We start from the raw sequence: 12,500 nt of genomic DNA, 5'->3' as shown, positions 1-12,500 counted from the left end.
TCCCAACACACATGCATTCAGGGGGGGGGGCTGTGTGTGTGCTTGCCCGTGTGTCCGCCTCTGTGTCTGCTTCCTGGTACAGATGTAGGATCTTAATTTGATCACCCTGTTGCAGGAGAACTTTCCTGTAATGCAGGACATGTTTTACTTGTAGTGCATTTGAGGTTTACAAGGCTTCTGAAGTTTGTAATATCCACATCCAGATTTCTCCTAACAAAATCAACCCGTACCAAAATAAAAAATGAATGGTATGAGGCCCTCTGTTCCTTTTTGATTTTCATTAGCACGTTGCACTTTCACTTTTTGTATTCTTTTCAGCATGGATTCAAGTAGTTATACTATTTTTACATCTCGGCCTCCTTGGATTATTCCTTTTCATGGTTTTGAGTGCGAGTAATTTTTTAACTCTACAGAGCTGTACAGTTTCTTTCCCACACACCGGCCACTTTTCTTTCTAGCCTGTGCACAAACCCTCATACTAGCTTTCTAATTAATTATACTCCACATAATAATTCACATTTCCTGTTGCTGCAGGACTCTTTTCCTGCTGTAGCAAACTGGCTCAAATTAAGATGCTTACATCTCTGTGCACATCAGTGAATTACCGGCAATTCAAAGAGACGCTGTGCTAGTCCAAAACCTAACTTCCTCCACTTTGTTTCTAATCTCACCAAGAGCGTGTGATTTGTTCTGCACCACCTGACGGAGAGCGCTCCTACACAGCTCTGTCCAGTTTCATTCCTAGAATCTACACAATGAACAGCGAGTGGCCTGGTGTTTTTAAGCAATAAGATCAATGGGGGTGTGGTATATGGCCAATATACCACAGCTAATGGCTGTTCTTAAGCACTGCAGAGTGCCTGGATACAGCCCTTAGCCGTGGTATATTGGCCATATACCAGAGTTGCCTTATTTCTATTATAAACAGGTTACCAACATAATTAGAACAGTAAACAAATTGTTTTGTGTCAAACCCGTGGTATATTTAAGCAATAAGGCCCGAGGAGGTGTGGTATATAGCCAATATACCACGATCAAGGGCTGTTCTGATGCACGACGCAGCACGGTGTGCCTGGACACAGCCCTTAGCCGTGGTATATTGGCCATGAATCACAAACCCACGAGGAGCCTTATCGCTATTATAAACTGGTTACCAATGTAATTGGAGCAGTATAACTAAACGTTTTGTCATATCCGTTTTATACAGTCTGATATACTACGTCTTACAGCCAATCAGCATACAGGGATCGCAAGTCCCGGTTTATAATATGAAATAATGAATGGCTCCCTAATTCCCTGTTGAGTGTTCCATCCCGCTACGAGCCTGCATGGTACCATTCCCAAAAGATGCTGGAGCTGTGTCCCCTCCGTTTCTCTTAAACTTCATCTCCTGTCCCCTCCGCTGCCCGTATGAAGCCAATGATACTCTCCCAAGCTGTAACAGGAATTATGTACAGTTACACACTCTAGTTTGCCCCGAGTAGAACGAGACAGGCGAATCGACTAACATGGTTAAGCGAGGCAACTCATTAGGGAACCAATAAGAACATTTAAACACAACCCCCTGAGGCTACCAAAACCTAATTCTGACACTAAAGAAACTATATTTACTGACAATGACATCCCACCCACACCAACTGACTAGACGATTGATGTCTGAATGATCCAATAATATTTAAGTTCTTCTCACCTCTACTATCCCATTGGCCCGAGGGCTATTTTCACACTTGACCCTTAACTAATGTTGGATAGAAGGTCTATTCAGGAATCATTATCATGTAATTGGAGCACAACAGAGCCTGTAGAGGCTAGGCCTAGTCAGGATATACTGCAGGGATGAGCTGGTGGAGGATAAAGTGGGGCACAACACTGACTGTAGTTAACACTGACTGACTATAGGGGGTACTGCCAGGATATGAGAGAGGAGGGGGGGTGGGACATACAGAGAGAGGGGGGAGAGAGAACTCCAGAGAGAAAGAGAGAGAGAGAGAGAACTAGAGAGAGAAAGAGAGAGAGAACTACAGAGAGAGAACTACAGAGAGAGAGAGAGAGAGAGAGTTAGAGAGCGAGAGAGAGAACTACAGAGAGAGAACTACAGAGAGAGAGAGAGAGAGTTAGAGAGCGAGAGAGAGAGAGAGAACTAGAGAGAGAAAGAGAGAGAGAGAGAGAGAGAGAGAGAGAGAGAGAGAAAGAGAGAGAGAGAGAGAGAGAGAGAGAACTAGAGAGAGAACTATAGAGAGAAAGAGAGAGAGAACTACACAGAGAGAAAACTACAGAGAGAAAGAGAGAGAGAGAGAGAGAGAGAGAGAGAGAGAGAGAAAGAGAGCGAGGATGATGGAAAGGGACAAGAGTGAGAAAAAAAACTACTGAGCGCCCTGCTATAACCCAACCAGAACCCTGCTATTACCCAGTCAGAGGCCTGCTCTAACCCAGCCAGAGGCCTGCTATAACCCAGACAGAGCCCTGCTATAACCCAGTCAGAGGCCTGCTATAACCCAGCCAGAACCCTGCTATAACCCAGCCAGAACCCTGCTATAACCCAGCCAGAACCCTGCTATAACCCAGCCAGAACCCTGCTATAACCCAGCCAGAACTCTGCTATAACCCAGCTAGAACCCTGCTATAACCCAGCCAGAACCCTGCTATAACCCAGCCAGAACCCTGCTATAACCCAGACAGAACCCTGCTATAACCCAGGTAGAACCCTGCTATAACCCAGACAGAGTCCTGCTAAAACCCAGCCAGAGCCCTGCTATAACCCAGCCAGAAACCTGCTCTAACCCAGACAGAGTCCTGCTAAAACCCAGCAAGAGCCCTGCTATAACCCAGCCAGAGGCCTGCTCTAACCCAGACAGAGTCCTGCTAAAACCCAGCCAGAGCCCTGCTATAACCCAGCCAGAAACCTGCTCTAACCCAGACAGAGTCCTGCTAAAACCCAGCAAGAGCCCTGCTATAACCCAGCCAGAGGCCTGCTCTAACCCAGCCAGATGCCTGCTATATCCCAGACAGAACCCTGCTATAACCCAGACAGAACCCTGCTATAACCCAGGCAGAGGCCTGCTATAACCCAGCCAGAGGCCTGCTATAACCTAGCCAGAACCCTGCTATAACCCAGCCAGACCTCTGCTATAACCCAGACAGAACCCTGCTATAACCCAGACAGAACCCTGCTATAACACAGTCAGAGGCCTGCTATAACCCAGCCAGAGACCTGCTATAACCCAGACAGAACCCTGCTATAACCCAGCCAGAGGCCTGCTATAACCCAGCCAGAGGCCTGTTATAACCCAGCCAGAACCCTGCTATAACCCCGACATAGCCATACTATAACCCAGACAGAGAACTGCTATAACCCAGACAGAACCCTACTATAACCCAGGCAGAGACCTGCTATAACCATGACATAGCCATACTATAACCCAGCCAGAGGCTTGCTATAACCCAGCCAGAACCCTGCTACAACCCCGACATAGCCATACTATAACCCAGAAAGAGGCCTGCTATAACCCCGACATAGCCATACTATAACCCAGGCAGAGACCTGCTATAACCCCGACATAGCCATACTATAACCCAGACAGAGACCTGCTATAACCCAGACAGAGAACTGCTATAACCCAGACATTACCCTGCTATAACCCAGATATAGCCATACTACAACCCAGACAGAGAACTGCTATAACCCAGACATTACCCTGCTATAACCCAAATATAGCCATACTATAACCCAGACAGAGACCTGTTATAACCCAGACAGAACCCTGCTATAACCCCGACATAGCCATAGTATAACCCAGCCAGAACCCTGCTATAACCCAGACAGAGAACTGCTATAACCCAGACATTGCCCTGCTATAACCCAGACATAGCCATACTATAACCCAGACAGAGACCTGCTATAATCCAGGCAGAGACCTGCTATAACCCCGACATAGCCATACTATAACTCAGACAGACACCTGCTATAACCCAGACAGAGGACTGCTATAACCCAGACATTGCCCTGCTATAACCCAACCAGAACCCTGCTATATCCCAGTCAGAGGCCTGCTCTAACCCAGCCAGAGGCCTGCTATAACCCAGACAGAGCCCTGCTATAACCCAGTCAGAGGCCTGCTATAACCCAGCCAGAACCCTGCTATAACCCAGCCAGAACCCTGCTATAACCCAGCCAGAACCCTGCTATAACCCAGCCAGAACCCTGCTATAACCCAGCCAGAACCCTGCTATAACCCAGCTAGAACCCTGCTATAACCCAGCCAGAACCCTGCTATAACCCAGCCAGAACCCTGCTATAACCCAGCCAGAACCCTGCTATAACCCAGACAGAACCCTGCTATAATCCAGCCAGAAACCTGCTCTAACCCAGACAGAGTCCTGCTAAAACCCAGCAAGAGCCCTGCTATAACCCAGCCAGAGGCCTGCTCTAACCCAGACAGAGTCCTGCTAAAACCCAGCCAGAGCCCTGCTATAACCCAGCCAGAAACCTGCTCTAACCCAGACAGTCCTGCTAAAACCCAGCAAGAGCCCTGCTATAACCCAGCCAGAGGCCTGCTCTAACCCAGCCAGAGGCCTGCTATATCCCAGACAGAACCCTGCTATAACCCAGGCAGAGACCTGCTATAACCCAGACAGAACCCTGCTATAACCCAGGCAGAGGCCTGCTATAACCCAGCCAGAGGCCTGCTATAACCTAGCCAGAACCCTGCTATAACCCAGCCAGAACTCTGCTATAACCCAGACAGAACCCTGCTATAACCCAGACAGAACCCTGCTATAACACAGTCAGAGGCCTGCTATAACCCAGCCAGAGACCTGCTATAACCCAGACAGAACCCTGCTATAACCCAGCCAGAGGCCTGCTATAACCCTGCCAGAGGCCTGTTATAACCCAGCCAGAACCCTGCTATAACCCCGACATAGCCATACTATAACCCAGACAGAGAAATGCTAGAACCCAGACAGAGAACTGCTATAACCCAGACAGAACCCTACTATAACCCAGGCAGAGACCTGGTATAACCATGACATAGCCATACTAAAACCCAGCCAGAGGCTTGCTATAACCCAGCCAGAACCCTGCTATAACCCCGACATAGCCATACTATAACCCAGACAGAGGCCTGCTATAACCCCGACATAGCCATACTATAACCCAGGCAGAGACCTGCTATAACCCCGACATAGCCATACTATAACCCAGACAGAGACCTGCTATAACCCCGACATAGCCATACTATAACCCAGGCAGAGACCTGCTATAACCCCAACATAGCCATACTATAAACCAGACAGAGAGACCTGCTATAACCCCGACATAGCCATACTATAACCCAGGCAGAGACCTGCTATAACCCCGACATAGCCATACTATAACCCAGGCAGAGACCTGCTATAACCCCAACATAGCCATACTATAAACCAGACAGAGACCTGCTATAACCCCGACATAGCCATACTATAACCCAGGCAGAGACCTGCTATAACCCCGACATAGCCATACTATAACCCAGACAGAGACCTGCTATAACCCAGACAGAGAACTGCTATAACCCAGACATTATCCTGCTATAACCCAGATATAGCCATACTATAACCCAGACAGAGAACTGCTATAACCCAGACATTACCCTGCTATAACCCAAATATAGCCATACTATAACCCAGACAGAGACCTGCTATAACCCAGACAGAACCCTGCTATAACCCGACATAGCCATAGTATAACCCAGCCAGAACCCTGCTATAACCCAGACAGAGAACTGCTATAACCCAGACATTGCCCTGCTATAACCCAGACATAGCCATACTATAACCCAGACAGAGACCTGCTATAATCCAGGCAGAGACCTGCTATAACCCCGACATAGCCATACTATAACTCAGACAGAGACCTGCTATAACCCAGACAGAGGACTGCTATAACCCAGACATTGCCCTGCTATAACCCAACCAGAACCCTGCTATAACCCAGTCAGAGGCCTGCTCTAACCCAGCCAGAGGCCTGCTATAACCCAGACAGAGCCCTGCTATAACCCAGTCAGAGGCCTGCTATAACCCAGCCAGAACCCTGCTATAACCCAGCCAGAACCCTGCTATAACCCAGCCAGAACCCTGCTATAACCCAGCCAGAACCCTGCTATAACCCAGCCAGAACCCTGCTATAACCCAGCTAGAACCCTGCTATAACCCAGCCAGAACCCTGCTATAACCCAGCCAGAACCCTGCTATAACCCAGCCAGAACCCTGCTATAACCCAGCCAGAACCCTGCTATAACCCAGACAGAACCCTGCTATAATCCAGCCAGAAACCTGCTCTAACCCAGACAGAGTCCTGCTAAAACCCAGCAAGAGCCCTGCTATAACCCAGCCAGAGGCCTGCTCTAACCCAGACAGAGTCCTGCTAAAACCCAGCCAGAGCCCTGCTATAACCCAGCCAGAAACCTGCTCTAACCCAGACAGAGTCCTGCTAAAACCCAGCAAGAGCCCTGCTATAACCCAGCCAGAGGCCTGCTCTAACCCAGCCAGAGGCCTGCTATATCCCAGACAGAACCCTGCTATAACCCAGGCAGAGACCTGCTATAACCCAGACAGAACCCTGCTATAACCCAGGCAGAGGCCTGCTATAACCCAGCCAGAGGCCTGCTATAACCTAGCCAGAACCCTGCTATAACCCAGCCAGAACTCTGCTATAACCCAGACAGAACCCTGCTATAACCCAGACAGAACCCTGCTATAACACAGTCAGAGGCCTGCTATAACCCAGCCAGAGACCTGCTATAACCCAGACAGAACCCTGCTATAACCCAGCCAGAGGCCTGCTATAACCCAGCCAGAGGCCTGTTATAACCCAGCCAGAACCCTGCTATAACCCCGACATAGCCATACTATAACCCAGACAGAGAACTGCTATAACCCAGACAGAGAACTGCTATAACCCAGACAGAACCCTACTATAACCCAGGAGAGACCTGTTATAACCATGACATAGCCATACTATAACCCAGCCAGAGGCTTGCTATAACCCAGCCAGAACCCTGCTACAACCCCGACATAGCCATACTATAACCCAGGCAGAGACCTGCTATAACCCTGACATAGCCATACTATAACCCAGACAGAGACCTGCTATAACCCCGACATAGCCATACTATAACCCAGGCAGAGACCTGCTATAACCCCAACATAGCCATACTATAAACCAGACAGAGAGACCTGCTATAACCCCGACATAGCCATACTATAACCCAGGCAGAGACCTGCTATAACCCCGACATAGCCATACTATAACCCAGGCAGAGACCTGCTATAACCCCAACATAGCCATACTATAAACCAGACAGAGACCTGCTATAACCCCGACATAGCCATACTATAACCCAGGCAGAGACCTGCTATAACCCCGACATAGCCATACTATAACCCAGACAGAGACCTGCTATAACCCAGACAGAGAACTGCTATAACCCAGACATTATCCTGCTATAACCCAGATATAGCCATACTATAACCCAGACAGAGAACTGCTATAACCCAGACATTACCCTGCTATAACCCAAATATAGCCATACTATAACCCAGACAGAGACCTGCTATAACCCAGACAGAACCCTGCTATAACCCCGACATAGCCATAGTATAACCCAGCCAGAACCCTGCTATAACCCAGACAGAGAACTGCTATAACCCAGACATTGCCCTGCTATAACCCAGACATAGCCATACTATAACCCAGACAGAGACCTGCTATAATCCAGGCAGAGACCTGCTATAACCCCGACATAGCCATACTATAACTCAGACAGAGACCTGCTATAACCCAGACAGAGGACTGCTATAACCCAGACATTGCCCTGCTATAAACCAACCAGAACCCTGCTATAACCCAGTCAGAGGCCTGCTCTAACCCAGCCAGAGGCCTGCTATAACCCAGACAGAGCCCTGCTATAACCCAGTCAGAGGCCTGCTATAACCCAGCCAGAACCCTGCTATAACCCAGCCAGAACCCTGCTATAACCCAGCCAGAACCCTGCTATAACCCAGCCAGAACCCTGCTATAACCCAGCCAGAACCCTGCTATAACCCAGCTATAACCCTGCTATAACCCAGCCAGAACCCTGCTATAACCCAGCCAGAACCCTGCTATAACCCAGACAGAGTCCTGCTAAAACCCAGCCAGAACCCTGCTATAACCCAGCCAGAAACCTGCTCTAACCCAGACAGAGTCCTGCTAAAACCCAGCAAGAGCCCTGCTATAACCCAGCCAGAGGCCTGCTCTAACCCAGCCAGAAGCCTGCTATATCCCAGACAGAACCCTGCTATAACCCAGCCAGAGACCTGCTATAACCCAGACAGAACCCTGCTATAACCCAGACAGAACCCTGCTATAACCCAGACAGAACCCCGCTATAACCCAGTCAGAGGCCTGCTATAACCCAGCCAGAGACCTGCTATAACCCAGACAGAACCCTGCTATAACCCAGCCAGAGGCTTGCTATAACCCAGCCAGAACCCTGCTATAACCCCGACATAGCTATACTATAACCCAGACAGAGACCTGCTATAACCCCGACATAGCCATACTATAACCCAGGCAGAGACCTGCTATAACCCCGACATAGCCATACTATAACCCAGGCAGAGACCTGCTATAACCCCGACATAGCCATACTATAACCCAGGCAGAGACCTGCTATAACCCCGACATAGCCATACTATAACCCAGGCAGAGACCTGCTATAACCCCGACATAGCCATACTATAACCCAGCCAGAGGCCTGTTATAACCCAGCCAGAACCCTGCTATAACCCCGACATAGCCATACTATAACCCAGGCAGAGACCTGCTATAACCCCGACATAGCCATACTATAACCCAGGCAGAGACCTGATATAACCCCAACATAGCCATACTAGAAACCAGACAGAGACCTGCTATAACCCCGACATAGCCGTACTATAACCCAGACAGAGAACTGCTATAACCCAGACAGAGAACTGCTATAACCCAGACAGAACCCTACTATAACCCAGGCAGAGACCTGCTATAACAATGATATAGCCATACTATAACCCAGGCAGAGGCTTGCTATAACCCAGCCAGATCCCTGCTATAACCCCAACATAGCCATACTATAAACCAGACAGAGACCTGCTATAACCCCGACATAGCCATACTATAACCCAGACAGAGAACTGCTATAACCCAGACAGAGAACTGCTATAACCCAGACAGAACCCTACTATAACCCAGACAGAGACCTGCTATAACCCCGACATAGCCATACTATAACCCAGGCAGAGACCTGCTATAACCCCGACATAGCCATACTATAACCCAGCCAGAGGCCTGTTATAACCCAGCCAGAACCCTGCTATAACCCCGACATAGCCATACTATAACCCAGGCAGAGACCTGCTATAACCCCGACATAGCCATACTACAACCCAGGCAGAGACCTGCTATAACCCCGACATAGCCATACTATAACCCAGGCAAAGACCTGCTATAACCCCAACATAGCCATACTATAAACCAGACAGAGACCTGCTATAACCCCGACATAGCCATACTATAACCCCGACATAGCCATACTATAACCCAGGCAGAGACCTGCTATAACCCCGACATAGCCATACTATAACCCAGGCAGAGACCTGCTATAACCCCAACATAGCCATACTATAACCCAGACAGAGACCTGCTATAACCCCGACATAGCCATACTATAACCCAGGCAGAGACCTGCTATAACCCAGACATTGCCCTGCTATAACCCAGACATAGCCATACTATAACCCAGACAGAGACCTGCTATAACCCATACAGATAACTGCTATAACCCAGACATTGCCCTGCTATAACCCAGACATAGCCATACTATAACCCAGACAGAGACCTGCTATAACCCAGACAGAACCCTGCTATAACCCCGACATAGCCATAGTATAACCCAGCCAGAACCCTGCTATAACCCCGACATAGCCATACTATAATCCAGGCAGAGACCTGCTATAACCCCGACATAGCCATACTATAACCCAGCCAGAGGCCTGTTATAACCCAGCCAGACCCCTGCTATAACCCCGACATAGCCATACTATAACCCAGACAGAGACCTGCTATAACCCAGACAGAGAACTGCTATGACCCAGACATTGCCCTGCTATAACCCATACATAGCCATACTATAACCCAGACAGAGACATGCTATAACCCAGACAAAACCCTGCTATAACCCAGACAGAGCCCTGCTATAACCCAGACAGATCCCTGCTAAAACCCAGACAGAGCCCTGCTATAACCCAGACAGAACAGAGAATACAGAGACTTGCTCAGAGCGTCTGGCCCTCACCCCGACACAGTGGATCAGAGCACAGGAGGGTGGCACTCTGAAATCATCCCAGCCATGCCATGTCTCCCTCCCTCCACGGGCACATACTGTACATTCCCAGCATGCCAGTCTGCCACCCACGTCACCCCCAGAGGGAATTCTCCACAGGCCACAGTACGTCAGTGTTACACACACCACCAGAACAATAGCCCACTGTTGCAAGGGCATAACAAAGATAACCTCTATAAACTTTTGTATCCTGATGATGAAGAGGATGATCAGTAAGGTGGGCCTAACTGAAAGGCTTGGGACCATTCGGCCATCAATTCAGTCAGTAATTCGAATTGCATTGCTCACACACATTAACAGGGTCTCGTTCAAACGAGTAGCACTTTCCTCAAGCTCTAGGCACGTTACGTTATACGAAGGGTTCATGTGTTGCATCCACCTGCAATAGTAGCTCATCTGATGTATACCTGTTTCATCACCACGCCCGAGGAAATCAAGTGTTTTCCCATTCACATCCGTAATCATCTAGAGTTCATTATGACAGCTATGTCTACAGAATACCTATCATATGGAGCTGTGGCGTCATTGATTGGAGTCTTAATCATAACAAAGCTCAAGCAACCAACCATTGCCTCAGCAACTGTATAATAAACACAACGTAAATTACCGACTGTACTCGGTCTAGTCCTTCGACTGTTTTGTTGTTGTAGAAAATATAATTACCTCTACTGGTGTGACTCACTGAGAGAAGAAGTTCTTAATGTTCTTAATGTCAACCTTCAGAATCTGTGAATTACCAAGCGTGTCAACGTGGTTCAACGCACTGAGCATTCAAACGTAGGTTAGTAATAATCATTCAGCATTCTGTTTTACAGATACTCTCAATGTACAGTGCCTACACACACAATGAATGCTGATCGCCACAAAGAAGCTTCTGTCGTCTACACAGGACCATGATTGCAGTGTGGTTTCTATGGTGACAGGCAGAAGCAGGAGAAGCAGGAGAGGCCTTGGCCAGTTAGTCATCAGGAGGACTTTACCTCCATAATTTCTCCTCCTCCTCCTCTTTCTATATCTGCCATTGGAACAGAGGCTCCAACACCACATATCCATCAAACCCTGACAAGCCATTATAAAAACCAACCTCCACTTGTCCAGGAGTTGGCACTCAGTCCTGTACACATCTCTCGGGGACATCTCTTGGCTTTCACGCTCCACTCGCTCTCCACTCATGACTGTTGTTGTAGCGATCTGTCTCTCTCTCGCTGTGGGCCAAATGATGTCAGAAGGGGTTGAGTGTGTGTGTGTGTGTGTGTGTGTGTGTGTGTGTGTGTGTGTGTGTGTGTGTGTGTGTGTGTGTGTGTGTGTGTGTGTGTGTGTGTGTGTGTATGTGTGTGTGTGTGTGTGTGTGTGTGTGTGTGTGTGTGTGTGTGTGTGTGTGTGTGTGTGTGTGTGTGTGTGTGTGCGTGCGTGTGTGTGTGTGTGTTGGTGGGTTTGCCTGGGTGTGTGTGTGTCTGTGCAAGCGTATGTGTGTGCTACCACTGCAGGACATCCATAGAGATCTCATTACAATACGCTGCAGGGAGAACTGTCTTAACCAATATCCCCACTAATATATTCCTTCCTATGTCCCCTCTGGATGAATTGGGATGTTCGGGGTCAAGCTAGTAATTAAGGGATGCCAGCTGAATTGAAGACATACCAATGATATGCCAGGCATGGGCGCCATCCAATTAAGCATCAAAGCAGTACTACAGTTGTTCCTAATTGTTTTGCCTATGCAGACCTCTCAAGTATAAGTAGGGGGGGGGGGGGGGGGGGGCGAATCAGTATTAACCCACATATTATCCATAATGGCTAGGCCCACTCGGAGTTGGAAGAGAATATTTCATTTCATGACAGCACATTATAGAGACAATGTTTTTTTAATTGTGGGAACAGCAGTGAACAAATTGGATTAACAGGTTTGAAACACAAGTACAGAGAGGATATTAGAAATATCAACACCGCAAAAACATTGACGCATGAAGGACTCACTGGAAGACGCATGTTTGCACAGCATGTTGTGAGAGCATGGTTTTGAAATCTGTTTTCTTGAAGTTATTTTGTTGATTTTCTCCCATTGCCTAAAGTAAATGGCATTTGATTTGCATTGAA

At 48.3% G+C, this 12,500-nt stretch overlaps 1 protein-coding gene across 1 annotated transcript in view; it reads right to left on the bottom strand.

The window, feature by feature from the left end:
• The window catches only part of LOC110487725 (dystrophin-related protein 2), a 230,300-nt gene that overhangs the window by 122,342 nt on the left and 95,458 nt on the right, over window positions 1–12,500 (bottom strand). The window lies entirely within an intron of this gene.

Source organism: Oncorhynchus mykiss, chromosome 14 (assembly GCF_057628025.1).
Source record: "Oncorhynchus mykiss isolate SJ-2025 chromosome 14, ASM5762802v1, whole genome shotgun sequence".
Classification (NCBI taxonomy): Eukaryota; Metazoa; Chordata; class Actinopteri; order Salmoniformes; family Salmonidae; genus Oncorhynchus; species Oncorhynchus mykiss.
The sequence above is the reverse complement of the archived record's forward strand: the minus strand, read 5'-3'. Positions and strand labels throughout refer to the sequence as shown.